Below are 12693 nucleotides of genomic sequence, written 5' to 3' on the forward strand. Positions count from 1 at the left end.
GAGGGGGAGGTGGCGAGGATGGAGACCCCCCTGCAGCCCGGGCCGAGTTCCCCGCCATCCCCTGCCCGCCGCTGCTCGGACTTCACGTCCCGGGCCGGCCGCCCGTCGGCCCCGCCCCATTTCCCGGGGTCGACCTGGCCGGGGCTGTGTCCGCCTCCGGGGCCCTGGGTGTTGGGGACCGCGCCCCGCACATAGGGCCGACGGGGGCCCTGGGACTCGCTCCTCGGTAGGAGCCGCCGTAGGGGGTGCAGGGTTCCCCCCATCAGTCCCCCAACCCTCCCGTACCCCGTGTCACGTGTCCCGCTTACTCTGGCCTCCTGCGAGAGGAGAGGCCCCGGGTCAGGAGCTCCTGGAGAAACTGCTGCTCCTGGGGCCTGAGGGTGGGGAGCCGGGATGGCAGGGACAGCAGAGCCTGGGCATGCGGCGAGCCACCCCTGCCACCCCTTTACCGCTGGAAACCACAGGTGGGCTTGGTGCTGGGCCCTGGGACCACCGTGAGGTCCCTACCTGAGCCCAGCCTGGGACAGAGTGACAGGGGTCCCCACTCCCCACCCTAGTCACAGCCCCCCAGCCAGGGCCGGGGTTCCTCCTTGAGGTGACATGCAGGCGGGGTTGGGGAGAGGTCCCTGGGATCCGGGACAGGGCCCCCTTCAGAGCTGTCCTGGAAGGGGGTGGAGCAGCTGGGGGCAAGTCCCCTCTTCGCATAAGCAGGTTTGCAGATGGTTGCATTAGCCCCTTCCCGGGAGGAGAGGGTCCCTGAGCTGCCTGATGGCCCTTGCCCCAGGAGGCGGCCCCCTGTGTGGGCGTCCTTCGGTCTTCAGGGCCTTCTCTCTCTGCCCCCTGATGCCAGGCCCTCTCTCTGCATCTTCACCCCCTCTCCTGGTGGATGGTAGGGTGGCCAGGGCAGGGGTCTGTGGCGGTGTCTTGTGTTCCCAGTGTGCCCAGGTGGTGGAACTTCCTAGTGTAAGGAAGGGAAAGCCGCCATGGCAGCTGTCCACCGGGATGCCCGGGAACTTGTCCCCAAATGCCCCTGCCTGCTGTCCACAGGGCCTGCAAGGTCCACCCTGGCCCCAGCCTGGGAACCAATGGCCTCCCGTCTGTCCTGGTTTCTGGACTCTGGCTGGACCACCTCACAGCTCGTGCCAGCTGTGCCTGCCCCTCCTTTTACGGCCAACCTCTCCATAGCAGCCACTTCTGTCCTCTGCCACCTCCCGTGGGCCCTTGAGTGGGCGGTGGTGCCTGGAGCCAGGGGTGTTAAAGGAGAGGTGGTGCGAGTGTGCAAGTGACTATGTGTCCTGTGTGAATGTGAGTGTGTGGTGTGTGCATCTGTGAGTGTGTGGTGTATGTTTGCATCTGAGGCTAAGTGNCATCTGTGTGTGGTGTGTGTCTGCATCTGAGGCTGAGTGTGAGTGTGAGTGTGTGTGTCTGAGACTGAGTGTGAGTGTGTGGTGTGTGCATCTGTGTGTGGTGTGTGTCTGCATCTGAGGCTGGGTGTGAGTGTGAGTGTGTGTGTCTAAGTGTGCCTGACTGTGGCAGCCACATGGTGGCCGTGAGTTCAGGCCTCCTGCCTGCTGCACCTGAGCTCAGCTGACTGTGGGCACCGTGTGCCACTCCCCTGGGTCCACGCTGAGCTCTCACCTGGGCAGCTCCTCCTGCTTCCAAGCCAGCAGCTCCCTAGGGGAAGCCAGGCCCCTCCTCACAAGACCAGAATCCTTTAGGGGTTACCTTGGCTCCGATGTTCCCCTCACTCTGGCCAGCACTGTCTAGGGGCACGTGCTGACCGAGGCTCCCTGTGTCTCTTTCACAGGGGTCTCATCTGTGGTCTGAGGCTTCCATCCTCTTTGGCCACCTCCCCAGCATCCTTCACAGACAATGCACTGATAAATCTCCAGTCACATCAGAACTTCCGTGGCACCTGCCTCTTGGAAGACCCTAATTAACACAAGTGGTGCAGGAGGGGCCTGAGACTCAGCTGGTGCGGTGGCCGTTCCCTGGCCAACACCTAGGACGCCATTCTGGTTGATGTGGGACATGGGTAGTCTTTGGCACAAAGTTAGGGCCCCAGTTGTTAAAGATTTCACCAAGAGTGACCTGGGAAGTTTTCCTGGTGGAAGGGAAGGCCTTGTGGGTGTGGCAGTTTCCCCCTTTCAATGCATGGGGGACGGTGGGGTTGGATGCTCCACAGAGGGATGAACGGAGATTGCAGTGTTACCCATGGTTGCCCATCAGGCTTGGTGTGAGAACAGAGGGCCTCTCTGGTTGCTGAAAAGGAGTCCCATGTCCAGCAGAGGTAGAACTGGTGTGGCTGAGGAGCCGACAGTGACTGTGGGGAGCACCTGGCTCTAGGCATGTTTTGATGCCTGGCCTATGTGAAGACCAGCCTATGATGCTGGTCTATGTGAAAGTCGGGACCCTGGTTGGGAAAACCTGGGACCCTGAAACATGGGCTGGACATCCAGGTGGAAGCCCTGAGGGCGTGGCCCTGCAGACCCCTGTCCCCTCAGAGCTTGCAGAGGGACCCCTCCTGCCCTTGGAAGCCAGTACTTCCTCTGTGCTGGAAGATGCTCCAGGGGCCTCCCCGACCAAAGCAGCGGGTGTCCTCACTGGGGGCTGCCCCACCTTGTCTCTTGGCTGCCAGCAGTGACTAGGGAGAAAGTCCAGGGTAACCTGGATGGGGACCTGCTGGGCCTGGTCAGGGAGAAGAGAGGTTGCATGTCCAGGAGCTGCACAAGGCAGCCAGGATGTACCTGCAGGAGCCAGGGAGCAGCCCCAGTATTAGATTTCCAGGGTGTTTTATCCAGGGGGACAGAAGAACTATTGAGGTGGAGGCACTTGCTTGGCACATAGGATTAATTACCTGGCAAAGTCTGCAGGTCGTGGGTCAAAGATGATTCTGGGATGGCTCCCAGAAGCCTGGAGAAGGCGATGGGTTGTGTTGAGCCAAGCTGCCCTGGCAGATGGCAGAGGAAGGAAGAAAGAGGCCGGGGGCAGGGACTCCAGTGAAACATCGTGGTTCCCTACTCCATTCCTGGACTTGAGCTAATTTCCTGTCTGGAACCATTGATTGCGGAGGTGGCCAGGTCACCAGAAGGAAGGACCAGGCAATACCTTGACAAGGATGTTCTGTAGAATCCCGCTGTCACTCAGGTGGCTGCACGCTGGGAAAATCCAGAGATTTTGAGGACCAATGGACACGGGATGTGAGTGGACCCTGATACTGGAGGCCCAGAGTGCCATTGTGGCCTCCCTCTTAGAGAAGGGGCTGACGGGGCCAGGTAATAAAAGGAATCCTGCTAAAGTGTTGGTCACAGTGAGACCCCTGGACCAGAAGACCATCCAGTGGCCGCTTCCCTGCCCCCTCAGTACGTAATTATAATTGATGTACTTGGTGGCTGGAGTAGCCATATATTGGATCCCAGGCCTGTGTGGTAACAGACATCACAGTGCGGAAGCCCACAGGAAAGTCTTTGACACCGTCCCCTTTCCATGGCCAAGAGAGTAAATCACAAACCACGTTGCATCCTGGGAGGATGGCACCACCATTAAAGGCCTCATGGAAGTGAGGGTGGTGGACTGTCATCTCTGTTTAATTCTCTGGCCTGGTCATTGCAAAGACTGATGGATCCTAGAAAGTGACTGTAGACCACTTAGCCTCAACCCGGTAGTAGCTCCAATTGCATCTGCTGTGTCAGACGTATCATTGTAGCAGATTAATGAGGCCAGTGATTGGCCATTACAGTCTTTGCTATTCCAATTAGAAAAGAGGAGCAGAAAGAGGTTGCATTTACACGGGAGGAACAGCAATTCTTATTCCCGGTTTAGTGGCAGGGCCATTCTAACTCTATCCTCTGTCCTAATATTGCCTGAAAAGATTTGGGCACCTGAGCAGTCCACCGGACACCACGCTGATCCATTACAGTGACGACATTGTGGGCAGGAGGAGGACGAGGAGGGTCATGTGCTAAATGAGACACGTTTGCATTTATGGGTGAGAAGTGAACTCTGAGGATTCAGGGACCTAACTTCATGGAAGTTTTTAGGGCACCAGTGATCAGGTTCATACCAGGACATCCTCTAAAGTAAAAGAGAAATTGCTACATCTTGCATCCCCTACTTCAAAGGAGGAAGCACAGGGCCTGGCATGCCTTTTTGGGTTCTGAAGGCAACATATTTAAAGGAGGGAGCACCGTTCTGACCCATAGCTCAGCTGACGTGGAAGGTGCCAGCTTCGAGGGGGCCAGGAGCAGAAAATGACTGGCCGAGCAGCCCTGCCACCTGGGCCACGAGACCCGGCAGCCCCCGTAGTGTTGGGGGTGTCAGGGTGGGAGCAGGCAAGTGTGGGGCCACGGCAAGCTGCAGTGGGAGGGCCAGAGCCCCTGGGTGTGGGTAGAGGCCATGCCACCTGTAGAGGAAGCTGCCCACCTTTAGAGAAATGCTTCCTGTGGCCCAAGCGGGTGGAGCAGCCCAGCCGGGCATCTCTGTGCACACCAGGACCTGGCTTCAGGATCAGGGGAGGCTGGGCACTTGCTTTGGGGCCTTGCCAGGACCTGACAATTTCCACCCTATTCTTCCCATGAAGGGGCCCCGGTGATGGCTGCCATGTTGGGTTTCTGTTTGTCTCTGCAGGTGGCAATGACAGTAGTAGTCCCCTGGCAGCCGCACACGCCTCTCCAAGAACCCCAGCGTGCCACCTGCCAGAGCCTGCAGCTCCCACATCCCTCTCATGCCTCCAGCACAGCCCTGCCACCACTTGCAGAGGAAGCTGAGGCCAGAGCGCTGAAATAACCTGCCCAAGACTGCACAGCTTGCTGACAGAGGAGCAGAGCCTGCGGCACGGCCTCTGTGTTACACTGCGTGCCCCAAGGATGAGGACTGGCCTGGTGTCCTCTGCAGGGCAATGCCTGGCACAGAGCAGGCCCTGACTGGGGCTGCTGAGTCACTAAGTCCCTGCATGGGGCCCCAACTGATGCAGGCTCTGTGAGGTCCCAGGATTCTGTGGAGAGTCACAGGGGACCTAGGACCCTCAGAACTGTCCTCTGAATTCAAGCAGTAGTGACTCCTGTGCTTGGCAGGGAAGATGATCTGTGGGGTCTGTGGGCTTTGACCTCACACTACTGCAGCAAAGCCCAGAGGCCTCACTTTTTCATGAAGCAGCACAGGCTCTCCTGAGAGCCCTGGAGGGAAGGCTGTGGCCTTACTGCCTCCTGGTGTGAGGAGGCTTCCCTCTCGTCTGTCCCACGAGGGCAGGGCTGACGTTCTAGCCTTGCCAGTGGGCTCTTGTCTGCTTCCCCTCATCACGCCCTTCTCCGCATGCTCATTTTCAGACTGAAGTTGGGTGATTGCTCCTTTTGTAAGAGTGCTGGGGTGCAGCAGGCTGTGGAGGGGCACTGAGGCAGCCCAGCCTCAACCAGGGTTCCCAGGACCTGAGGCCCCAGTCCGGACCCCAGCAGGCTGCAGGCTGCCCTGTGGACACCACACCTCAACAACACAAAGGGCCCTGCTGAGGTTGGCAGCCAGTGCGCAGGGCACCTCCAGGCCTGGCTCCTAATGAGGAAGCCAATGCCAAGGTCACATGACCGTGAGTTTTTGGGTCCGGTTTATGGAGAGATGGTGGGAGAGGAGCAGCATGGGTGGGTGGTTCACGCTTAGGGGAATAACTGGGAGCTACAGTAACACACATGCATGCCATTAGAGAAGGGACTTTCTCTATCTGAGCTGTGGGTGCTTGCAGGCCTGGCCTGGAGGAGGAGGAAGCTGTGCTGTTCCTTTTCTACCCACGTGTTCTCAGGCCGAGGTGGCCTTAAGTGGCTCCGTGTGGAAAAGCTCTCCATGGCTTTCTCACACTCTGGACACCATGTGGACCACTCAGGGCAGCGGGGGCATTACTCTCGGGCTTGCAGCCTTTCACGGACATTTGAGAAGATGCCTCTGTAGTCAGACTTTCCTCTGCTTACTCATGGGGCTGACAGACAGAACTAATGTTCTCCCCGGCCGCAGCTGATCTCGACTCAGAAAAAAATGAAAAATGGCAAAACCTGCCTCTAATGGGCAATTGCACATGAGTCAGTTTGTGTCACGGGTGTGTGTTCAGAGCTGGCGGTAGATCCTCCGGCTTTTATTTTTTAAGCCAGAGTCACTGCATTATTCTCAATAATCTCACCAGGCTTTTGGGCTGCCAAGCACTTGTATTTTTGTCTTTTAGATTCACAATAACACAGAGTGCTGGAGAATGCGGCATGGACCACAGTGTACAGTTTCAGTGGAAACCAGGATCAGAGGCAGTGTGCTCGAGGCTCAGATGGGGTGGGGACACCAGGTGGTAGGAAGGTCGGGGGACAAAGGCTGTGGATGAGAACCTCATCGATCCTGCGCTCAGGAGGAGCCAGGGGAGGCTGCCCCGTCCCACAGAGAGGAGACGGAGGCTCCCAGAGGAGGACAGGTAGCAGGAAGAAAACCGTGGGTCTTTTCTCTCCCAGTCGGGGGTGGTGTGTTTCCCCTCCACCACCTGGGAGGTTGTCTAAACTACATGGGATTTGATTACAAATATTTCAAAATATTTATGCCTGAATAAAACCCTCTTAACCAGCTGTGCGGTGCTAACTGAAGGGGCCACGTGAATGTCATGCAACTCAGTTCCCTGCTGGCGCAGGAAGGCCACACTGACATACTTCAGTGGTTGGTACAACCTGTTTGTGACATGAGAATGTCAGGTAAGCACAGCACAGGGCTTCTCACTGCGGGTCCAACCCAGAGTGTAGTGCCACAACTCCCCAAAGTCTGAACAAAACTCTATTTTCCTGGGAAGAGGGCCCAGAGATTTAATTGGAAAAAGGTACATGTAACTCCAAAGGTAATGCGTAGTTTCAAAGAACTGGAACACAACAAAACACACAAAATCCACATTAAGGAAAGTTCAGTTTTTCTCTGATGACTTAGGGAGTCCAGATTTGACACTGCCACCAGTAATCCCATGATCATCTCCACCACCATCACTACTACCACCATCATCACCACCATCACCACCACCACCACCATCACCATCACCCCATCACCATTATCACCACCACCACCATCACCATCACCACCACCACCATCACCACCATCACCACCATCACTACTACCACCATCATCACCACCACCACCATCACCACCACTACCACCATCACTAACACCACCATCACCATCACCACCATCACCATCACCACCACCATCACCACCGCCACCATCACCACCACTACCACCACCATCACCACCACCATCACCACCACCACCATCACCATCACCACCACCACCACCATCACCATCACCACCACCACCACCACCATCATCACCACCACCACCACCATCACCATCACCACCACCATGTTTGCCGTAATCTGTTTGTTAGCAGTCAGTCACTAGGTCCGGTCTGCACTCAGGCAGAGGGGATTATACAAGGTCAGGAATACCAGGAAGCAGGATTGCTGGAGGCTATTTTAGAGACTGCCTAGTGTGGGTCTGTTAGCAATACATTTCCTCAGTTTTAATTTGTCTCAACAGCCTTTTATTTAACCTTCAGTTTTGAAAGGTATTTCCCTAGGTAAGAATTCCAACTTAGTTATTTTCTTTTGATACTCTGAAGATGACATTCCATTATCTTCTGGCTTTCAAATTTGTGGAAAAAATCTGTCTTTCTATTGTTTCTTTAAAGAAAGTGTGCTTTTTCTAGTTCTAGATCCTTGAGGAATCGCCATACTGTTTTCCATAATGGTTGAACTAGTTTACAATCCCACCAACAGTGTAAAAGTGTTCCTATTTCTCCACATCCTCTCCAGCACCTGTTGTTTCCTGACTTTTTAATGGATGGCATTGGGAGTTATACCTGATGTAAATGACGAGTTGATAGGTGCTGACAAGTTGATGGGTGCAGCACTCCAACATGGCACAAGTATACATATGTAACAAACCTACACGTTATGCACATGTACCCTAGAACTTAAAGTATAATAATAAAAAAAAATAAAAAAGAAAAAAGAAAAAAGAAAAAAGAAAATGTGCTTTTTCCCCCTGGTTTCCTTCAAGGTTTTCTTATTGTCTTTGGTTTACAGCAGTTTTATGATGTACCTAGGAACGATGTCCTTTATGTGTAGATTTTATTTTTTGCATCTGTAGTAAGATATCTTTGATCAGTTTTAGAAAAATTCTTGGCTATTTTCTCTTCAGATATTGCCTCTGTCCCTTTCTGTCTTTATTTTCCTCCTGGGCCTTAAATTTCACACGTTAGAGCCTTTCATCATCTTCCATGCATCTCTTATACGCTTTTCTATATTTCCTATCTGTCTGTCTTTGTCCTTCAGTCTGCCCATTTCCTTTTGACCTATTTTCAAATTAACTTATTCTCTCTTCTGCTATGTCTAATCTGCTATTAATCCTACCCATTGAGCTTTTAATATTAGTTATTACATTTTTTACTTTTAGAATTTCTGTTTTATCTTCAGTGTCAATTACTTTTTTAATGCAATTGTCTGTCTCATCTTTTAATGTCTCGTGAATCATACTTATTTTAAAGTTCATGTCTGATAATTCCCAAATCAAGGCCACCCATGGATCTGTTTCTCTTATTTGTTTTTTCCCCCATACAGGCATATGGTCCTGTCTCTTGTCTTGCTGGGTCATTTTTGATTAAATTCTGGACATTGTGTATGAAATATTGTAGACCCTCTGTTTAATGTTATCTTACTTTTTATAGGATTTAATGTCATTTTGGTGGACAGATGGTGTAGGGACAGTTCACCTTTTACCAATCACAGTTGGATGTAATTCAAATCTAAGTTTATGTCTTTGTGAATACGATATATCACCAGTTTTTCCCTAATCCTAGAGCCTAACTTTCCAAGGGACCCAGCTGAGAGTCTAAGGTATTTGCCAAGGGTCCTGTTTCTTCGAGGGCCCTGAATTCTAGGTGTTTTCTCCCTAGCACTGAGAAACTGGCAAAGACTATGCTTAGTTTGTTTTTCTTTCCAAAATAGGTTTATTCAGGTATATTTTACATAACATAAAATTTACCCTATTCAAGTGTGAGTATGCAATTCAGTAATTTTTGGTAAATTTACCAAATGGCATAATCATCATCATAAATCAGTTTTAGAAAGTTTTCATCACCCCAATAAGACTTCTCATGCTCATTTATGGTTAACACCCTTTCATACCCTCCACCCCAGGAAACCACTAATCTGTTTTCTGTCAGAAAAGAGTGGCCTTTTCTGGATGTTTCATGTAAATGGAATCATACAGTATGTGGTCTCTTGTGTCTGGCTTCTTTCATTTAGCATAATGTTTTTGAGGTTCATTTATGATAGAGCATGTGTCAGTAGTTCATTCTTACCAAGGTACAGTATTTTTTCTGGAATAAATGCTTTTCAGGTTGTTGCAATCCTTTGGTTAATCTGCAGAGCTCTGAAAAAGAAGATTTTGATAAAATTTCTAGTAATTTAATTGTTTTTAAGGAAAACTGGATTTGTGGAGGTTCTCACACCACCATTCCAGAAGTCCTGGCCTTATAATTAATTTTTGCTCATTGATCATGTGCCTTGTCAAATTCACTTATTGGTTCTTGCAGCTTTTAAAATAGATTCTGTAGAATTTTCTAAGCACAAAATAATATCCTCTGTGAATAAAGACAATATTACCTCATGATGTGGTCTGACTCTGTGTCCCCACCCAAATCTCATCTTGAATTGTAATCTGAACTGTAATCCCCACATGTTTGGGGAGGGATCTTGTGGGGGGTGATTAGATAATGGGGGTGGTTCCCCCATGCTGTTCTTGTGATAGTGAATGAGTTCTCATGAGATCTGATGGTTTTATAAGGGGCTTTCCCCTTCTTCACTCTGCACTTCTCTCTCCTGCCACCATGTGAAGAAGGACATGCACCTCTCTCTCCTGCTGCCATGTGAAGAAGGACATGCACCTCTCTCTCCCTGCCACCATGTGAAGAAGGACATGTTGGCTTCCCCTTCTGCCACGATTGTAAGTTTCCTGAGGCCTCCCCAACCATGTTAAACTGTGAGTCAATTAAGCCTCTTTCCTTTATAAGTTACCCAGTCTTGGGCCGTTCTTTATAGCAGCATGAGAACAGACCAATACACCTCTTCTTTCCAATATGTACACCTTTATTTCTTTTTCTTGCCTTTATCCACTAATTAAACCTCCAGTACAGTGTCAAATAGCAGTGGTGAGAATGGATGTTCTTAACATAGTCCTGAATTTAGAGAGAAAGTCTACTGTCTTTCACATAAATATGGTATTAACTATAGGGTAGTTTTGGTGGTTGTTGGTGATGATGCTCTTTATTATGTTGAGAAAGTTAACTTCTTTTTTTTTTTTTTATTTTAGAGAAAGTTAACTTCAATTCCTAGTTTTCTTAGAGTACTTTCACAAACAGGTATTGCATTTTGTCAAATATACTTTCTGCATTTATTGAGGTGATCAAATTGTTCATCACCTCTATTCTGCTATTGTAGTAAATTATATTGTTTGATTAAAAAAATATTAAGCCAAAATTGCATAAGCCCAGTTAGCTATGGTATAGTATCCTTTGTATAAATTGGCAGGTTCAATTTGCTAATGCTTTGTTAAGGAATTTTGTGTTTATGTTCATTTGAGATGTTGGTCTGTGTTTTTCTTTTCTGGTTTGGGTATCAGGATGATTTTGGCCTCATCAAATAAATTTTGAAATGTTTCCTTCCCTTCTATATTCTGAAAGAGTTTATTCAGAATTGGTGTTACTTCTTTCTTAAATGTTTGATAGAATTCTCCAGTGAAGCCCTCTCACACAATTTTCTTAATAACTACAGGAATATTTTTGAGTTAATTTAGATAATTTATATATTTCAAGGAATCTGTTTATTTTATATAAGTTGTCTAAATTTATTGGCATAAAGTTGGTCATCATATTTCTTTATTGTCCTTTTAATGTCTGTCAGATTTGTAGTGATGTCTCCTATTTCAATTCTCATATTAATAATTTGTGACTTCTCTCCTTCAAAAAATCAGTATAGGTAGAGTTGTATCAAATTTATTGATCTTTTCAGAATCAGCTTTTTGTTGTGTTAATTTTCTCTATTGTTTGCCTGTTTTCTATTTCAGTGTTGTATGGCTGGGCCTGTCATTTTGTTTGGGATGATGACAAAGTTTGAAGGCCACCATTCAGCCCAGGCCAGCCTGTCTGAGGAGAGCAGTGTCGCTGACTGGTCCATGATGACAGTGGTCGGGATGGTGGGGCAAAAGCACCCACGTGACCAGTCACAGGGGCAGGGTCCTGGAGTCACACCATGCCCTGGCTGTGTCACTGCTCCTCCTCTGAGACGGGGCAGGGCCCTGGAGTCACACTGTGCCCTGGCTGTGTCACTGCTCCTCCTCTGTGAGAGTGGCAGGGCCCTGGATTCACACTGTGCCCTGGCTGTGTCACTGCTCCTCCTCGGTCACAGGGGACTCTTCACCGCACCTGGGTCAGGCGAGCTGCCCATGAGGAACTTCCCAAGGTCCCAGGGTTGGGACAGTGGCAGCCGCAGACAGGTTTCCCTGGCTCACTGTGGAGGCTGGCATGATGGTGTGAAAACCACATGCAGCCAAACACGGAGGCACCTAAATAAGTGTCCTCGATGGACACAAGAGGAGAGAAATCCTGTGATTGGTTTAAGAGAGGCTGGAAGGCCGGGCGCAGTGGCTCAAGCCTGTAATCTCAGCACTTTGGGAGGCCAAGACGAGCGGATCACAAGGTCAGGAGATCAAGACCATCCTGGCGAACACAGTGAAACCCCGTCTCTACTAAAAAATACAAAAAACTAGCCAGGCAAGGTGGCGGGTGCCTGTAGTCCCAGCTACTCGGGAGGCTGAGGCAGGAGAATGGTGTAAACCCGGGAGGCGGAGCTTGCAGTGAGCTGAGATCTGGCCACTGCACTCCAACCTGGGCGACAGAGCAAGACTCCGTCTCAAAAAAAAAAAAAAAAAAAAAGAGAGAGGCTGGAAATACATTTTAACAAAACCCAATATCTACCTCTAATGAGCCTTATTCTCACATTATTCGAATTGTACATTCACCCTGATGCCAGCATCAGCTTGATGGCAAAACCCGGGCTGCGTTCCGGAATGTTCCTCCTTTTCCGGCTCCCGCCCCACCCAGGGACCTGTCCTTCAGGGTGGCCTGGGCTCCCCTCTGGACCTGGCCTCGGGTGCAGCCTCTGGGTTTGACCATTCGCACTTCTCACCGAGACCCCAGACCTTCCCTGGCACCACTGCACTCACTGCCCGGGTCAGCTCTCATCTGGCTGGCAGCCCCTCCCACAGCCCCCAGGACGGCAGGAGGGTTCGGACGGGAACCCGGGAGCAGAGGGGTCTGCTGTGCTCACAGGAAGCCACCACAGTGCAGTGTCAGAGGGCGCTGACAGCAGCCACAGGGCTGGGTGTGGGGCGGTCACACTTCCTGGGACCATTTTCCAGTTTTAAAGGGGAGGGGACATCACAGAGTTTAGGACAGGGCCCTGGGTCCCCCCCAGAGCTGCACTAGCAGGGCTGGGACCACAGCTAGCCTGGGGGGCCGGTTCAGACCCAGAGACTGGACATCCAGCCTCAAAGTCGGGCTCTTGCTGCTTGCGTCTCCGCTGCCCCGTACGTTGGCGGGGATGGGGAGCAGCTCCCCAGCTCCACAGGCAC

Source organism: Theropithecus gelada, chromosome 3, assembly GCF_003255815.1.
Source record: "Theropithecus gelada isolate Dixy chromosome 3, Tgel_1.0, whole genome shotgun sequence".
NCBI classification, from domain to species: Eukaryota; Metazoa; Chordata; class Mammalia; order Primates; family Cercopithecidae; genus Theropithecus; species Theropithecus gelada.